The sequence below is a fragment of the Tachypleus tridentatus genome, chromosome 8, assembly GCF_004210375.1.
Source record: "Tachypleus tridentatus isolate NWPU-2018 chromosome 8, ASM421037v1, whole genome shotgun sequence".
NCBI lineage: Eukaryota > Metazoa > Arthropoda > Merostomata > Xiphosura > Limulidae > Tachypleus > Tachypleus tridentatus.
This window is the reverse complement of record NC_134832.1, coordinates 78,113,021-78,129,075: the sequence shown is the minus strand read 5'-3', so window position 1 is coordinate 78,129,075 and position 16,055 is coordinate 78,113,021. Positions and strand designations below refer to the sequence as shown.

Genomic DNA, 16,055 nt, shown 5'->3' with positions numbered 1-16,055 from the left:
ATCTTTAAAGAGCAAATACTAAATGACGACTCAAAAGTGTTATACGACTGCACTTTATACACAACACTCAAGTAATAACAAAATCTACAATGATTACTTTCTTCCTTGTGTTTATTGACAAATAAGGTTAACTTGTTTGGTTGTTAATACTTATGGTGTTTATGAGTCCTTTTTAATTCACCATATATGGTGTGTGTGTGAATAATATTATGGCATCAAGCTTAATATATTATTTTATATTATGCAGCAGACCAACTGTTCAATTTAATACACACACACATATTTGTTACAGATTTATTTTCGTTTTCACCAAAATTAAAATTGAAAGTATCATCTGTGACATGCAGGATGAATGCATTCCTTGATTCGCTGTATACTGCAGTAAAGCTTGTGTTAGTGGACCATAAATCGAGTTTCAATACTCGTGATTGGCGCAGCAGACACCTCATTGTGCAGCTTTGAGCTTAATAACAAACAAAAGGAAGTTAATCAAGGAATGTGTTTATTGGCAATCTAGATATAGCACAAATGACTCTATGGAATGAAACAACGATTTATATTAAGAGAAGGTCAACTCAGACTAGTATTGTATTAAGAGAAGGTGAACTTGGACTGGTATTAAATTAAAGAAGGACCACTTCAGACTAGTATTATATTAAGAGCAGGTCCACTCGGACTAGTATTAAATTAAGTAAAAGCCAACTCGGACTGGAATTATATTTAGAGAAGGTGAACTCAGACTACTGTTGTATAAGAAAAATACCAACTCAGGCTTGTATCATATTAAGAGGAGATCAACTCAGACTAGTATTATATTAAGAAAACTCCAATTCAGACTAATAATTGCTGTCACAAGTGAATTACATAGTTTTGAATGTAAGAACAGGAACAATCTATAAATGTCTGCAATATTCTTTTAGCCATTTGTTATTCGTTCTGATTGTTTGCTTTAAAAGTTTACGGCAAAGCTATACCAGATCTAGCTAGCATCGTATAGACCTTTCTAATTGTGAACTAACAAGTAGGAGGGAAGATAGCTGTTTAACAGCATCCTACAATCAGTCCTATAGCACTTCCAAGGATCTACAAAATATTGTTTCTTCATTTAAAAATAAAATTGATTTAGTACTTAGAAGAAACAATATTTTGTAGGTATAAGAGTTCATCAGCACACGTCTTTATACCTTGAAATGTTATACACACTGAAAATAAATCCATTACTAAACGTTTCACCAACAACTCTTTATGAAAAATAGTTAAATAAAATAAAGTAATAGTAATAGAAATAAGGAAAGCGAGGTGTGGGTGCTGAAGCCCAGAATGTCCCACATCTCTATCACCTTTCATTACCTGCAGACAGTTGTGGGAGGGTGACTGCTCTCCAAAGTAAAGAAGAACAAAAGAATAAAAAACAGACGAACTAAGGTACTACCACTTTAGGGTGAGTAAGATAAACTTACATTGTGAAGTTGATGTTCTGGCCTCCATGATAATCCTAAAAGCGCCAATTAGTAGCACAGTAAACTAATTATACTAGTGCAGAGAATCCCAACCAGTTATCTGAACTAACTGGTATAGCTCCCAAGCATCACTCATTAACTCCATTGTAACTACCAATTTTCAGATACTAAATAGAAGTTTATACGTAGTAAGATGTTCATCCGCCTAAACCTTGTGTCAAGTTCTTTAAATGACCTTATTAACAATATACTAATTCTTATATTTATCACAAAATATTTAGTAATTTTATTTGAAGTTTCTTTATTAAATAAATTAAGTATAATTTGTTGCAGCAATATTTCAACATTAATAATAAAATATCCTAATTTATTACACATTTTACAAAGTCTGATTAATTGTAAAATTATAATACTTATAACAAAAGAGTATAGTACATTACTATAAACAGAGGGTAAATCATACATTAAGAAAAATCATCTTATTTTAATAATGACAGTTCAGGTAAACATTGTGTGTCAGACTTCTAAGTGAAACATGGAGGATGGTCAACACAGTATTTATCTGAATTGTCATTATTAAAACATTCATTGGCACCAACAGCATTAGTGCACTAGCTTGGCCGCTAATTTTTATTCCACGTATTTTATTTCCCATCTTTTCTTTCTCTTTGACAGCATTTTAATAGTTGAACTGAGTTTTATTTAGCTCCTGATAGCAATGTAACGGAATTCTTGAGACCAGTATATTTTTACTGCATGTTTAATAGATGAGAAAGATACCGCACTGTACTATGATATATACAATCCTGGCTCTCTTCGAATCTTCCAAGGATGTTAAAGAATATAGTGAAAACTTCAACATTGTAGCTTATATCTCTCTCTATATATATATATATATATTACCATCTCTGCCTTAGAGAGTAACAGTTCAGAATGTAGATCGAAAAGGCCTGGGTCTGAGATTAACGCAACAGAACACGTTCTGCACTTTCAACTTTGGGTGCATTATGTAAATGACAGTAAACCCTTTTACTTAGCTCAAAAGACAAAAAAAAAAACAATGTAACATCAGATGCTACTGCTGTTTGACTGCTTCTCCTGCAATTAGTAGCTCAAAATTAAATACGGTTATACCAGAATTCTTGTGCTCTTACTCAGCCTTATAGCACACGTGCACATAGATTGAAAATTCCAATTCCAGAGAGAATTAACATTATTTTAAGGGCAGAATTTTTACTGTAAACATAAATTAACAAACAAATTTTTGTTTATAAGCCACACATTTCAACAAATATAAAATGCTTTTACAACTGATAATGTATGAATGCTGGGTATTTTACTAAATGTTCTTAAAATAACTTGAGTACGTTTCATGGAATGACTTTTAAATTATTTGAAAATATAATAATCATTAAATAGCCCACTGTGTGCTATGGTATTACATTAGAAGTGATGAAACATGGGTAAAGCGGTTAATATAATATTACAGGATAATTTGAATAACTTACTTCTATACTTCTTCTCGAGGAATTTGGGAATATAGGTTTGTATACTGAAGTTTGTAATTTTAGTTTCATGATTTAATTTTATACAGGACTGAAGAAAACGAGAAATATTTTTGATTATTTTTTCAGAGGTGTTGTAAGATGAAATAATAATAAAATAGAAAATTGCCAGCGTAATAAGTGAACATTAGGAAACGGAATTTTAGTGGCGTTTTAAGCCTTTTTGGTAAACCATTGGTTTGCGGTGTTCTATCTTAGCTCCATTGTAAATACCCCTAAATAAGAAATAACATTTGAAATGAAATGCAGCTCATGTAAATGATGTTACACTTTGAATTTTGATCTATTGTTAATCATACATTTCCTGAAGAAAGTTCATTCCTACAGAATGAAACGTTATAGTTTTAATTACTTAGAAAATCATTACCACAGTGAAGCTAACTATGGTATTAACATACATTAGATTTATAGAACCCTGAGTACTCTCGCTTATTGATTAATGCAAAGTATGCTATAGTATATAAAATAAAAATGTAATCGTGCTACTCTGATGAAAAAAAGAAATTACAGTGTTGTAAAAATCTAGTATAGGTTAAGGGCAGACATCTTTAGGTTAACAATGAATTACATTTTAAGCATTCGTACCAAACTTTTCGTGTATTGACACGTTTAAACCTAAAATAGCAAATGAATAACTGAAAAAACACACACAAAAACTTACGTCAATTCCGAAAAGCAGTCTAGAAAATTCGCTTTTATGAATACCGCTTTTGACCAGAAGAAATGTTATACAGGCTTGGACAGTGGTATCTGGTGAACACGTTTACACGTCATGGGTTCGAGGGAGAAACTGTCGGTTCGAGACAGCACCACCACTGAATGTCTGAGGTGGCTGCTCAAAGTAAAGTATGTAAAGCGTTTAGTCTCTGTAAGTTTTACACAACTGGTAGAAGGCAAATAGGCCAATCACGTGTCCTCTTCTCTAGGCAGATTAGCTAAGAATTAGGACTGCACATGCTCATTAGAAAAATTGTATATTAAAAATCATTATTCAGTAGGATGTAACGTTGTTAAACATGCGGTGAAACAACACCATTCTCGAGGTATATAAATAAAACTAGCTATAATTTAATGTAGTTGTCAGAAAACCTGAGACAACCTGTTGAAACTTTCCATTATTTCTTTCGTTACTTAAAAATAATTTCCAGTATTTGCTCAAAACCTTGATACATGTTAAATTATAGCATATGAATAAATAAGAGATAATACGAAAGAAAACTAGAATAAGTCGAGGTTGAAGAAGTGTAGCTGTATGAAGGATAGATGAAGGTCATAACTGGATGAAGAGAGATATATTTACTTAGTGAATGGATGTAGTACTAGATGCTGAGAAGGTTAAAATACATATGTTTGGATTGTATAGTATGTGGGAAAATGTTACTGGAAGCATCATAGAGAAGGTTGAAAGATTAAACTTAAGTGTTCCATTACTGTCCAATTAGAACAGAAAGACAGTTTTAGGGGAATAGTAACACAAACATACAGAAAATACCTCAACTGGACCAAACTTTCGTGGCATGATACATTTTGATGAAATCATTTCGGTGGAAATAGCGTAACTTTTACATGGATAAGATCTTATAATGAACTTTCACCTATTCTACTTTTTCACATTTTTCGATTTTCTGGCCTTTACACTTGTATTGTTTCACATCGTACGATATTCTCAGATGTTAAAGAGCTTTTAATTCACTCGTTGTTTTACACTGGTCACTACTGTGACATTTGGGGTGTTTTTCTTAGAGCAAAGCCACATCAAGCTGTCTGCTGAGTCTACCGATAGGAATCGAACCTCTTATTTTAGCTTTGTAAATCCGTAGGTTTACCGCTTTAACAGCGGGGACTTTGGCACTTTAGAGAACTTTCTTCTCTCTTGTTATTTTTTAGGGTTCGGTGTTCTAGCGTTTTAGTGAGCTTTCTCATCTTCTGTTGTGTTTTAATGTTGGCATTATGGCACTTAATTGAACCTGCTCCTTTCCTGTTATTTCACACTGTTCAGTGTTCTAGCACTTTAGAAAACTTTCGTCTCTGCTATTTTTACAACTTTTCGGTGTTCTGGGTGCTTTAATAAAATTTCGCCTTTCCTGATATTTCACACTGGTAAGTGTGATGGCACTTTAAAAGAAATCGAGCATACTCATACAAATATTGTATTTTTCACAGATATATATTGCGAAATAATTCATTTATGTGAGCCAATAAACAAATTATTGTATTAACCAAAATATTTCTGTTTTAAAGAGGTTCAAAATAAAAAACGCTGCAATGCAGTTTAAAAAAATTTTTGGTAGTATCTATTTATAAATCGACTTCGGATTACGATTTTTTTTGCATGACGACTCCATCTTATACAGTAAATGTCATATTGTAACTGTACTAATTTTTAATTTACGTCGGAATTATTTTGGGAAGCATAGACTGTTCTCCGAATGTTCGAAATTTTACGTTATTGTCAACGAATGATCTGCTTCTATACGCAGCTAAATTTGATGAAATTCAAGATCCAAATTTTACAGATAAGATAATGGGTGAAAATAAAAGATGCAAAATAACTAAAATAATGAACTCATTTTGCAGGTAAATACATTGAAAAGTAAAGTACTTCATTTGATTTGTTATTTCCATTTTTAAAAAAATTATTAGCTCCCATAAATAAATTATTTCTGAAATAAACATGTGTGAAAAATTTACATTTCTGCATGAAATATAGTGTTTGATCTCTTTAAAAACGCAAAAACACCTAATAGTAAAATATCAGGAAAGGAAAGAGAAAATGTAACTCAAAAAGGTTATCATATTTTGGGTGATACCTACGTGTTGTAGGGTGTTCATGTGAAGATAGGGTTATTCATAATTTGTCTTTGAGGTAACGGTGAGAAGGTAGGGAGATTGAATATTGATCAGTGAGTTTTAGGTGAGTAATGAGATTGTTCAATGTTTAGTAAGGTATCAGTGAGAAGTTAAAATTATTAAGGTGTCAACAAGAAGCTAAAGTTATTAAGGTATCAGCAAGAAGCTAAAGTTATTATGGTGTCAGAGAGAAGCTAAAGTTATTATGGTGTCAGTAAAAAGCTAAGGTTATTAAGGTGTCAGAAAGAAGCTAAAGTTATTATGGTGTCAGTAAAAAGCTAAGATTATTAAGGTGTCAGAGAGAAGCTAAAGTTATTATGGTGTCAGAGAGAAGCTAAAGTTATTATGGTGTCAGTAAAAAGCTAAGGTTATTAAGGTGTCAGAGAGAAGCTAAAGTTATTATGGTGTCAGTAAAAAGCTAAGGTTATTAAGGTGTCAGAGAGAAGCTAAAGTTATTATGGTGTCAGTAAAGAGCTAAGGTTATTAAGGTGTCATAGAGAAGTTAGAGTTGTTAAGATGTCAGCAAGAAGCTAAGGTTATTTAATATCAGTAGTTATCGGGGTTCTTGGGCACCCAAACGATGCCGTGGGCCGCTAGGTATGTGAAATTACATAATTTTATGTAATATATAAATAATGCAGCTGCCTAAGGGTTACAAAACTCTTATGTAATAGACACCAGAGGGCTATGACGTCCGCGAGGTGTCGCCAAAGGGCGAGTCTGTCATAGGGAGGGGTGACATCATAGTTCCAAGTGGCCTCGAACGGGGGCATTACAAGGGTAATAGTTTCATGAAAAGGCACCAAAGGGCGTGTTGATATGATGAAAGCGCAGATAGTTCGAGATTGAACCACTATAGAGTGATGTACATCAAAGTGTCATCAACTTTATAATAACAATCAAAGTTTTAAAATTAATATTTGTTATCTATTTTATGCAATGTATTGATTACAGTTATCAGTACTGAGAAGTATCACAATTACAGTTTGGTGTTTTAAATACCGTATTAAATATGTTACTTTAATCTCTAGATCTTATTATATATTTAATTGCGTTTATTTTATAAAGACGGATAGTGTTATTATAGGTAGATGATGATACTGAAGACAATGTTAGCACAGTTCGTAGGACAATCGTTTAACCAGTTGTATTTTACCAAATTTACATAGTGTACCTTTTATAAATATCCGTTCTGAAAAGGACGAATTTTGTGTTATAGCATCTCTAAATATCCTGCAATAACATAACAAACAATCTTACTGTTTCACTTTATAAACGTTTATTTTACCAGTTTGGCTTTATGGGTAAAATTATGCATTCCTCTGCTCATATAACAATGAGTTTTATACATTGTGTTGTGTATAACAGTAAATTACTTCTTGATAACATATTTCATTTTAGATATGTTGACAGTTACTTTATAGTTTTAACTTGCATATTACATATGTTTTACAAAGGCTGGCAGTGTTTCTATAGGCATGAAGTGTAGCTAAGAGCAGTTCTGTAAGATTTTAACACAATTGCTGTTTTCTTTTATCAAGTAAAACCGTTATTTCAGTGAGAAAACTGTTATAACATTGTTCAATATGTAAGTTTTCATCATACATACTATCTTAATTTATCATTTATTTGATGGAGACAGTATTATATCCAGTTATTAGCTTTATCTTCACTTAGAATTATCTCTCACATCATGTATGAAACAATTCACCAGTTCATTAATTCCACAGTTTTTGCTTCTATATTTATTTTTCATGATATACGTTTTGCTTTTGTTTGTTTGGGAATTTCGCACAAAGCTACTCGAGGGCTATCTGTGCTAGCCGTCCCTAATTTAGCAGTGTAAGACTAGAGGGAAGGCAGCTAGTCATCACCACCCACCGCCAACTCTTGGGCTACTCTTTTACCAACGAATAGTGGGATTGACCGTCACATTATACACCCCCACGGCTGGGAGGGCGAGCATGTTTGGCGCGACGCGGGCGCGAACCCGCGACCCTCGGATTACGAGTCGCACGCCTTACGCGCTAGGCCATGCCGGGCCCTATACGTTTTGCATCTTATGTGCAAAATACTTATTACTATCGTTAATTCACTTGTTCTATATTTTTCATTTCTATAATTACTATGTTTTATAAAAATGAAGCTAACTTAAACCTCATGTTTAACTCTATAAGTTAATTATGGAAGAATGTGTTCAACTAAAGTTAAAAGATTTATGTTTGTTTCTTTGTGTTTGAATTTCATGCAAAGCTACACGAGGGCTATCTGCGCTAGCCGTCCCTAATTTAGTAGTGTAAGACTAGATGGAAGGCAACTATTCATAACCATCTGCCACCAACTCTTGGACTACTCTTGTGTCAACGAATGGTGGGATTAACAGTAACATTATAACTCCCTCACGGCTGAAAGGGCAAGCATGTTTGGTGTGACGGGGATTCGAACACGTAACCCTCACATTACAAATCGAACGCCTTAACCACCTGGCTATGTGAGGCCAAAAAATTTATGTAAATAACCATATTTAAAAATCACTATTATAAATATGTTACCCCCGCCATTTTGTAGAAAATATTTCACAAATCTTGTTTTTTGATGGATTAGGACTTTAGGTACAATACTGAATGATTTATACTAGAAGGTATCAGTACAGATATAAACAGATAGATAAACAATACCAAACAGAAACAAACAGTTATATGCATTACAGTACATATATAACAGATATAGAAACATATATATACAGAAAAAATATAAACACACACATATATATATATACAGTACACTACAGATATAAACATATATATATATATATATACAGTACAGTACGGATATAAATTAAGTTTCTCCACAACAGATGTAGAGAGATAACTTCAGTCTCTGTGACTGAATATAGTTAAGGTGATTTAGACTGAAATCCACTTACAGTCTAAAGGCTTATCACAAAACTTACCATTGAACATACGACAGGAGACTTGTGGCCAAACAACCAGTTCTCTCTTAAAGTTAGTAAAATATAGGGTCAATAACATTGAAAGTAAATTAGAAATCTTTGTAACACATACACACATGCATGTATATATGTACATTATTACAAGATAAGGTTATTGTTCATTGTTTAAAAGGCTGGATACAAAATATTTTGAAATACTCAGTATTTTAAGTGTGCCATCTCCAATTCGAAGACGAGTTTTTCACAACTTGTGACATGAACCACTTCATACACCCAACCATTACCTTTGTATGCATGGGTGTATACAGAAACAGACTTGTACCACCACAATGAATAACGGCCTAACTAGAACACTTCAGCTTAAATGAATATAGTAGATATCTCCCTATATATATATATATATATATATATTACATGATTGTTATGATATGGTATGATAATATACTGAAGTAACAACACTGTTAGACATTTATTACTTTAAATATCTGTTGTCAAATCAGAAATTCTATTACCATATCTTTCAAAACCAGTTTATGCATGCTATAACAATTAAACCTATTAGGTCACCAACATAGTTATATATTGACTGTGCCCTGGGTTCTCCATTACCTGAATGTGTTTATAAACTGCAATCCTTTAAATACATTCCTTTTGTCATAATATTGGAAAAGTAGTTTAGTTACATTAGATATTCACTCTTCAAAGTCTAATGTTGTAAACTTTAACAAACTTTTGATCCCATAATATGATAAATAATTGTTCATCGATGATCATATTTTGATGTTTTAAACTCATAAAATGTACTTTTTTGTGTTTTTTATAAAGATATAGATTTTGAAACAATATTATTGTAATTTGTATTAATAATGTACAAATCGTCATTTACAAATCAGTATTGCTATATATCACATGAAATCTAATAGATTTTGTTTTCAAATATTTTAAAACACTAGAATACGTTGAATGAGAGAGAAAAATAATTTGAAATTACTACAACATGCAACATATAATTTATTCTTAAATCATACCAACAACCACATACAAACATGAACACACACAATCAGAATATTTTGTACAAGATCATATCTCATTTAGGAAATAAAGGTAAAAGTTAGGATATGAATTTATTCTAATCATCTGGACAAACCAATAAGTGGCTGTTTACAGAATAATGATGTTTTAATACCCGATACAAACTTAACCAAGATAAAAATATGGTTGATAAAAATCAACCAGAGAATGACTATTTTTTTCAAAATAGACGTTACTGCATTGGAATTACTTGTAAGTAGTGCAAGATGTAAGTTATCGAAGATTAATCTTGATAGACTTAAAATAACCAGTTATTTCTATGAATAATAATGACAGTATTTGGTGTAATAAGGCTATAATAATAGGTGTAGCATCCTTCAGAAAATATCTCGAATATAAATATATGAATAATCAGGACTTACATGCTTCATTTAATGTTTCAGAAGGCCTTTGTTGAATAGAAGAAATAACAGAAGTTGAATGTCATCTAAACATTCAAATAGATATACGAGGTCTGGTAAAAAAATTGCTAAGATTTCTACTGTTACATGTGCCAGTACAGAGACAGTGAGTTTCACTGAAGTGTGTACAAAGTACAAATTGTGATCTACCCCACGAACGAGCCATTTCTTTGGTGATGACTACTTAAGTAAGGCTGCCGTTTATCAATGGATAAAACGCTTCCAAGATGTCCGAGAATCGGTCAAAGATAACTCACGTTCTGGGCGACCGTCGACATCGTCCACTGATGAAACGGTCGCTAAAGTGAAAAAAAAAAAAAAATCGAAGTGATCGACGATTAACTATCCGCGAAATTGCAGATGAACTGGACATTAACTTTGGATCACGTCAGACGATTTGAACTGAAAAACTTTTCATGCGTCTTCATCATGACAACGAGTCTTCACACATTACTGTGTCTGTTCGAGAATTTTTGGCAGAAAAAACATTCCTGTGATACCACACTCCCAGTATTCTCCAGATCTTGCTCCGTGTGATTTTGTTCTGTTCCCAAAAATCAAAATTAAGTTGAAAGAAAAGATATTTGATGACATTCCAACCATCCATAATAATATTAAAGCAGAACTTAGTCGCATAACAGTTGAAGACTTCCAGCATTGCCTCCGAAAATGGCATGAACGTAGGAACAAGTGTATAACAGCTGGGGGAGATTACTAATAATACTGATGTATGTACATTATTCTTCGGAATAAAAGTGAAGTCTTGGAACTTTTACATCACACCTCGTAGTTTCTTCAGGTAATTTCAATTGTATGATATACAAAAGTCCCTCATGTCAGGAAAAAATATTCCTGTAGTTTCACGAAAATCATTTTCACGTTACCACATCACTAGAGGATTTCCTCGGGGCAAGTTCAAATTACTATTGTTCTGATTGCAACAAAGGGTTTAATACTCTAAATATGAGACCCGGCATGGCCATGTGAGTTAAGGCGTTCAACTCGTAATCTGAGGGTGGCGGGTTTGAGTCCCCGTCGCATCAAACATGCCCGTCCTTTCAGCCGTGGGGGCATTATAATGTGACGGTCAATCCCACTATTCGTTGGTAAAAGAGTAGCCCAATAGTTGGCGGTGGGTGGTGATGACTAGCTGCCTTCCCTTTAGTCTTACACTGCTAAATTAGGGTCGGCTAACACAGTTAGCTCTCCTGTAGCTTTGCACGAAATTCACAAACAAACGAAAAAAACTTTAAACATGAACTATTGTTCAGATTATTATAATGTTTGTTACAGTAATATGTGTTCGAAAGGTCAACCCCTAATTTGTGCTTATTGTAACAAGATTTTAAAATCACCATATTAGAATCATTGAGAGTTATGTTTCACCCTATGGTTTTATCATCATCTCCTAAAACGTTTGGTTTAGAATAACTGCTGAAAACAAATTTTCTTCGCCTTTTCCATGTTAAATCAGAAAATAGTACTGAGGGTCTTTATCAGACGACAGTATTTACTCTACCGTCACCATATCAACACACATTACACGAACATTCTTAGACTGGCACTGTTAGCAACAAGAGCAACTTTATGTTTTGTTATTCCTTTTTCCGTTTGCTTTCGGTACTTCCGATCAGACATAAACATATTTTAACTGTGCTGTCTCCAATTCAGAGACGAGTTTCTCCCAACCTGTGACATAGACACTTTCAGTTTTACCCAACCATTGCTTTTGTATGCATGGCTGTATACAGAAATAAATTTAACCATCACAATGAATAGTACTTATACCTAACTAGAATACTTCACTTTAAGTGACTATAGTAGATATGGAGTGGTTAGAGTATATATAGAAATCTGAAGAGGACGGGATCTATAACACTCTTAATGGTGGTGAGAAACAAATGAATTACAAAATACATGTACCACGTTACCACGGTTGTAATACACTTTGTTATTATGATACACAGAACATTGTTCTAAATAGACACGTGCATTCTAATGACAATGAACAGCAGTTTCTCAAAGCTCTGGGATACGTGGTCGTGTAAATCTGGGAATACGAATATAAAAAAAAATGTAAACTAATGATTCAGTCTTGATAAATTTTCTCAACCATCGTACAGAAGTTTCAGGTCTAAATATACGAAATCTAATTTATGGAGTCAATGCAACAAGATCGAGTACATCGACTTCATATTCCTATATCCGTTGTTGAAAAAATCCTGCATCTGGTTGGACATCCTACCATAATTACATGAAATTTCACTTATTTTAAAAACTTATTTGACGACATAAAATTAGCCTTTATTTTATGTGGATCGTATGTGGAATTGAGAACATAACCATATAATAACTTTGATGATGAGAGAGTTGTCATTGGTAACTGTGTCACAGAAAAAGTAAAAAAAAAGCAGTTGAATGTGGTTATCAAGTATTAAAAGTATGAGATATGTCACTTTACTAATAAATTCAGAGTTCTTTTAATAATACATTGATCTTTTTCTTAAGGCAAATTAGGAAAGTTCTGGGTGGCCCTGTCACTATGCAACAATTGAAGCAATATAGGATTACAACTGACCACATGAAACATAGCCATTAGTCGTGGAAGAAGACCAGTTGCAAAACTTTGAATTAATTATTTTTGGGGTCATTCACGTATGTCTGCGAAAAAATCACAACTGGCCTATGTAACGTCTGTTAAGGAAAATAATACAGAAAGAAGTGTGTCTACCATTACCCGTAGCACCAATACTTTTATTATTTGGTGTTTTAGTAGGATAGGCTATTTTTAAAGCGGCCAGAAGTTTAAAATATGGAACATAGAAATGAATTATTCTCGTTCCTTTATCAACCCAAAGTTTATGAAAGACCAGTGCATGAGGTATTAAACTCTACATGAATTCTGTCATACAAAGCAATATGTTACCATAGATGATAAATTAACGAAGACAAAATAGCTTAAACAACGTTATCACACCTTTCATTTGCAAGCCATGGAACCTGTTAAAATTAAAATTAAATCACTGACTTGTGAAAATGTAGAGATAGTCGATAGCATTCCTCATAAATATAAAAAGAAAGCAGAAATTATATCAAACAAAATACTATCCAGTGAGGACCTGAAATGGAATAATCCAGGAGGATTAGTGATTTTGAAAACTTCAATGTAGAACATAGAGCTAGCTCGCTCCTCATTAAGTGAATTGTACCTATATTAATTGAAAATTAGTTGACTGATTATGGATTCTGGATAACATATCTAGTTTAAGAGAAATTAGAAAAGTCAATACAGTTTTTATGTTTGTAAAACTTTTGTATATAAACCATTATTTGTAAGAACTGTTATTATAAATTGTATTGTTTTTGAATATTAAAACATATTTATGTTGAGGAAGAAAATTGTGTGCGTCTGTATGTATCAATCTTGTTGGCAAATATTATAAACTGAATACATATCGACATTTATTTAACTTCTAAGTCTAAATTACAATTTAACTCAGTTTCAAGCTACTTAAAATTGTAGTACTATTAACGTAATAAATTAGAGGCTTGTGTCCTGGACGTGAATCAGAGACAATATTCAATGTAAATTAAAACTCAAATCATAATTCAATTTATATTTATCAGTTATAACAAGATTTGGTCATACTTGATTATTAAGGTTTTCTGAAATCATCCTTCCTCAAACAACTGGAAAGATATAAGAAAAGTGAATTGCTCAAAATTGCCAAAGTTTCACAACTAGAAGTTAAGAAATCAATGGCAAAAAATTAACTAAAAAAGTATGCGATTGAAATACTAGCCGACAATGATTTGTTGTCTAAACTAGATTTATTTTATCTAACTTCAATACAAACCGAGAATGAGAAAGGTCAATGGACGATATATTATCTTCTATTTTTTTTATACTGGGATCAGGTAATAAATAAAGAATGAATAAACAGACTGACAGGAATTGAGTTATTTTTATCATTTTTATGTCACTCCCATCAAGCTTGACGATCTTTGCTTTGACATGAAGATACGATTGTGCCATATTTAATTATTCATTACCTGATCCCAGTATTAAAAAATAGAAGATAATATATCGTCCATTGACCTTTCTCATTCTCGAAGTCTATGTGGATAAAAACACACAGAGTAGTTTTGACAGTCTGCAATATAATGATGGTGAGAATAATGGCATCAAACATCAACACATAGATACACGTGATAATCAAACAGTCGTCATGATTGGTCGTCCACATTCGGGCATCTTATTTACAGAAAAAGTCCTTACCTGGTGGTGTAAGTTTAAAACTCTAGCTCGTAATAAGGAAAGATTCATTTTGTATTATGTCAAGCAACGAATCAGGATTCAAACTTTTACAGTAACACATCTCTCTCTACAATAAAAATTTCAGGATCAACCAGACAGTCATTCTGTCAAATACTAAGGTAGTTCAGAAATGAACGACTAAATATTCTTTAAGATACACAGTGTGCAAATCATTTTCAAAGCTCCAGGGAAAATTACTAGTATCTATTCATAATACATTTTAGATCAAGAATCCACGAGTCTTGCCATAGGATGTTTATAATAACGATGCATTTAGTGGATCATGAAAGAAAAATCTGTACAATTTAAAGAATTGCGGGTAGTAATTTCATAGCAATCAATGTGGATGGAAATCATACTGCTCCTCGACCTTTATAACCTAATTTTGATGCTGAACTGCATGCACGAAGCTAGAAACATTATTAAGCGGAGCGGAAAAACAGTTTCAAGATCAGGAATTATTTTTTTGATACAGAACGTGACAAGAAGTTGCAAGGATATAAACTTTTTTCCTTCAGTCTGACATCCGATCTATTTGCTTGAGATTCATACTTTAACTTCGTGAAGTAGGGACATTTACGAATTGAAACACGTTTTGGTAGTGGATTACCTAACACTATAAATGTTCTCGTCTATGTAGAATTCCAGGCAATTTTTGAAATGAATCATTCTAGGAAGATCTTATCTGATATATAACAAGCTATGAATACCTTAGACATTTATTTGCTATTTTCACAAGATTTGTGTTTACGAATAAGTTCGGAAGTGTGTTTGCTAATGAACAACTGCCTCAAGATGCAGAAAAGACAACATCGTCAATCTTGATCGAACTTATAAACTTGGTTGCAACTAGGAATATTTTTACTTTGGTCAAGATGAGAACTGAGAATATTTTAATCCACAAGAACTGCCTCTACATAACTTATGCCTGGAAAATTCATCAAGAAAAGTATGTGTTTTCTTATAGCAAAACCACATCTGACTGTCTGCTGAATCTACCGAGGGGAATCTAACCCCTGATTTTAGCTTTGTAAATCCGTAGACTTATCGTTGCACAAGCGAGACACTCATCAGGAAGAACTGTTCAATATTGACTTCCAAGCATAAAGTACTGCAAGGATCATATTCATCTGTGTGTGGACAATACTGTATATATTGTGCTTATTATCGTTGTCGACATGTCTCAAAATGAAAACTGCTATCCGAACCTGGATCTACAAATATATTATTGACATGTTTGTTCATGATTTTATTACAAAATCTTTTAATTTAAATACATCCTTAAAAGTTATGACGTTTTATGTAGATCAGATGGCAAAATCTTAATTGTCAAAAATAATAAAATGCCAAAATAAAACATTTCGTCAAGAATCATTTCATTGTTAAATTGAACCAATAAAAATGCAAACGACAGTT

The 16,055-nt window shown here is 32.7% G+C and overlaps 1 protein-coding gene across 1 annotated transcript in view; it reads right to left on the bottom strand.

Moving 5' to 3' along the window:
• LOC143223938 (homeobox protein prospero-like) overlaps positions 1–4,021 on the bottom strand; it is a 55,421-nt gene extending 51,400 nt beyond the window's left edge. The window contains exon 1 of the mRNA XM_076452409.1: positions 3,687–4,021. The gene's annotated coding sequence lies outside the window, so the exon portion shown is untranslated. The remainder of the gene's footprint in view (positions 1–3,686) is intronic.
• Between the last annotated feature and the right edge of the window lie 12,034 nt (positions 4,022–16,055).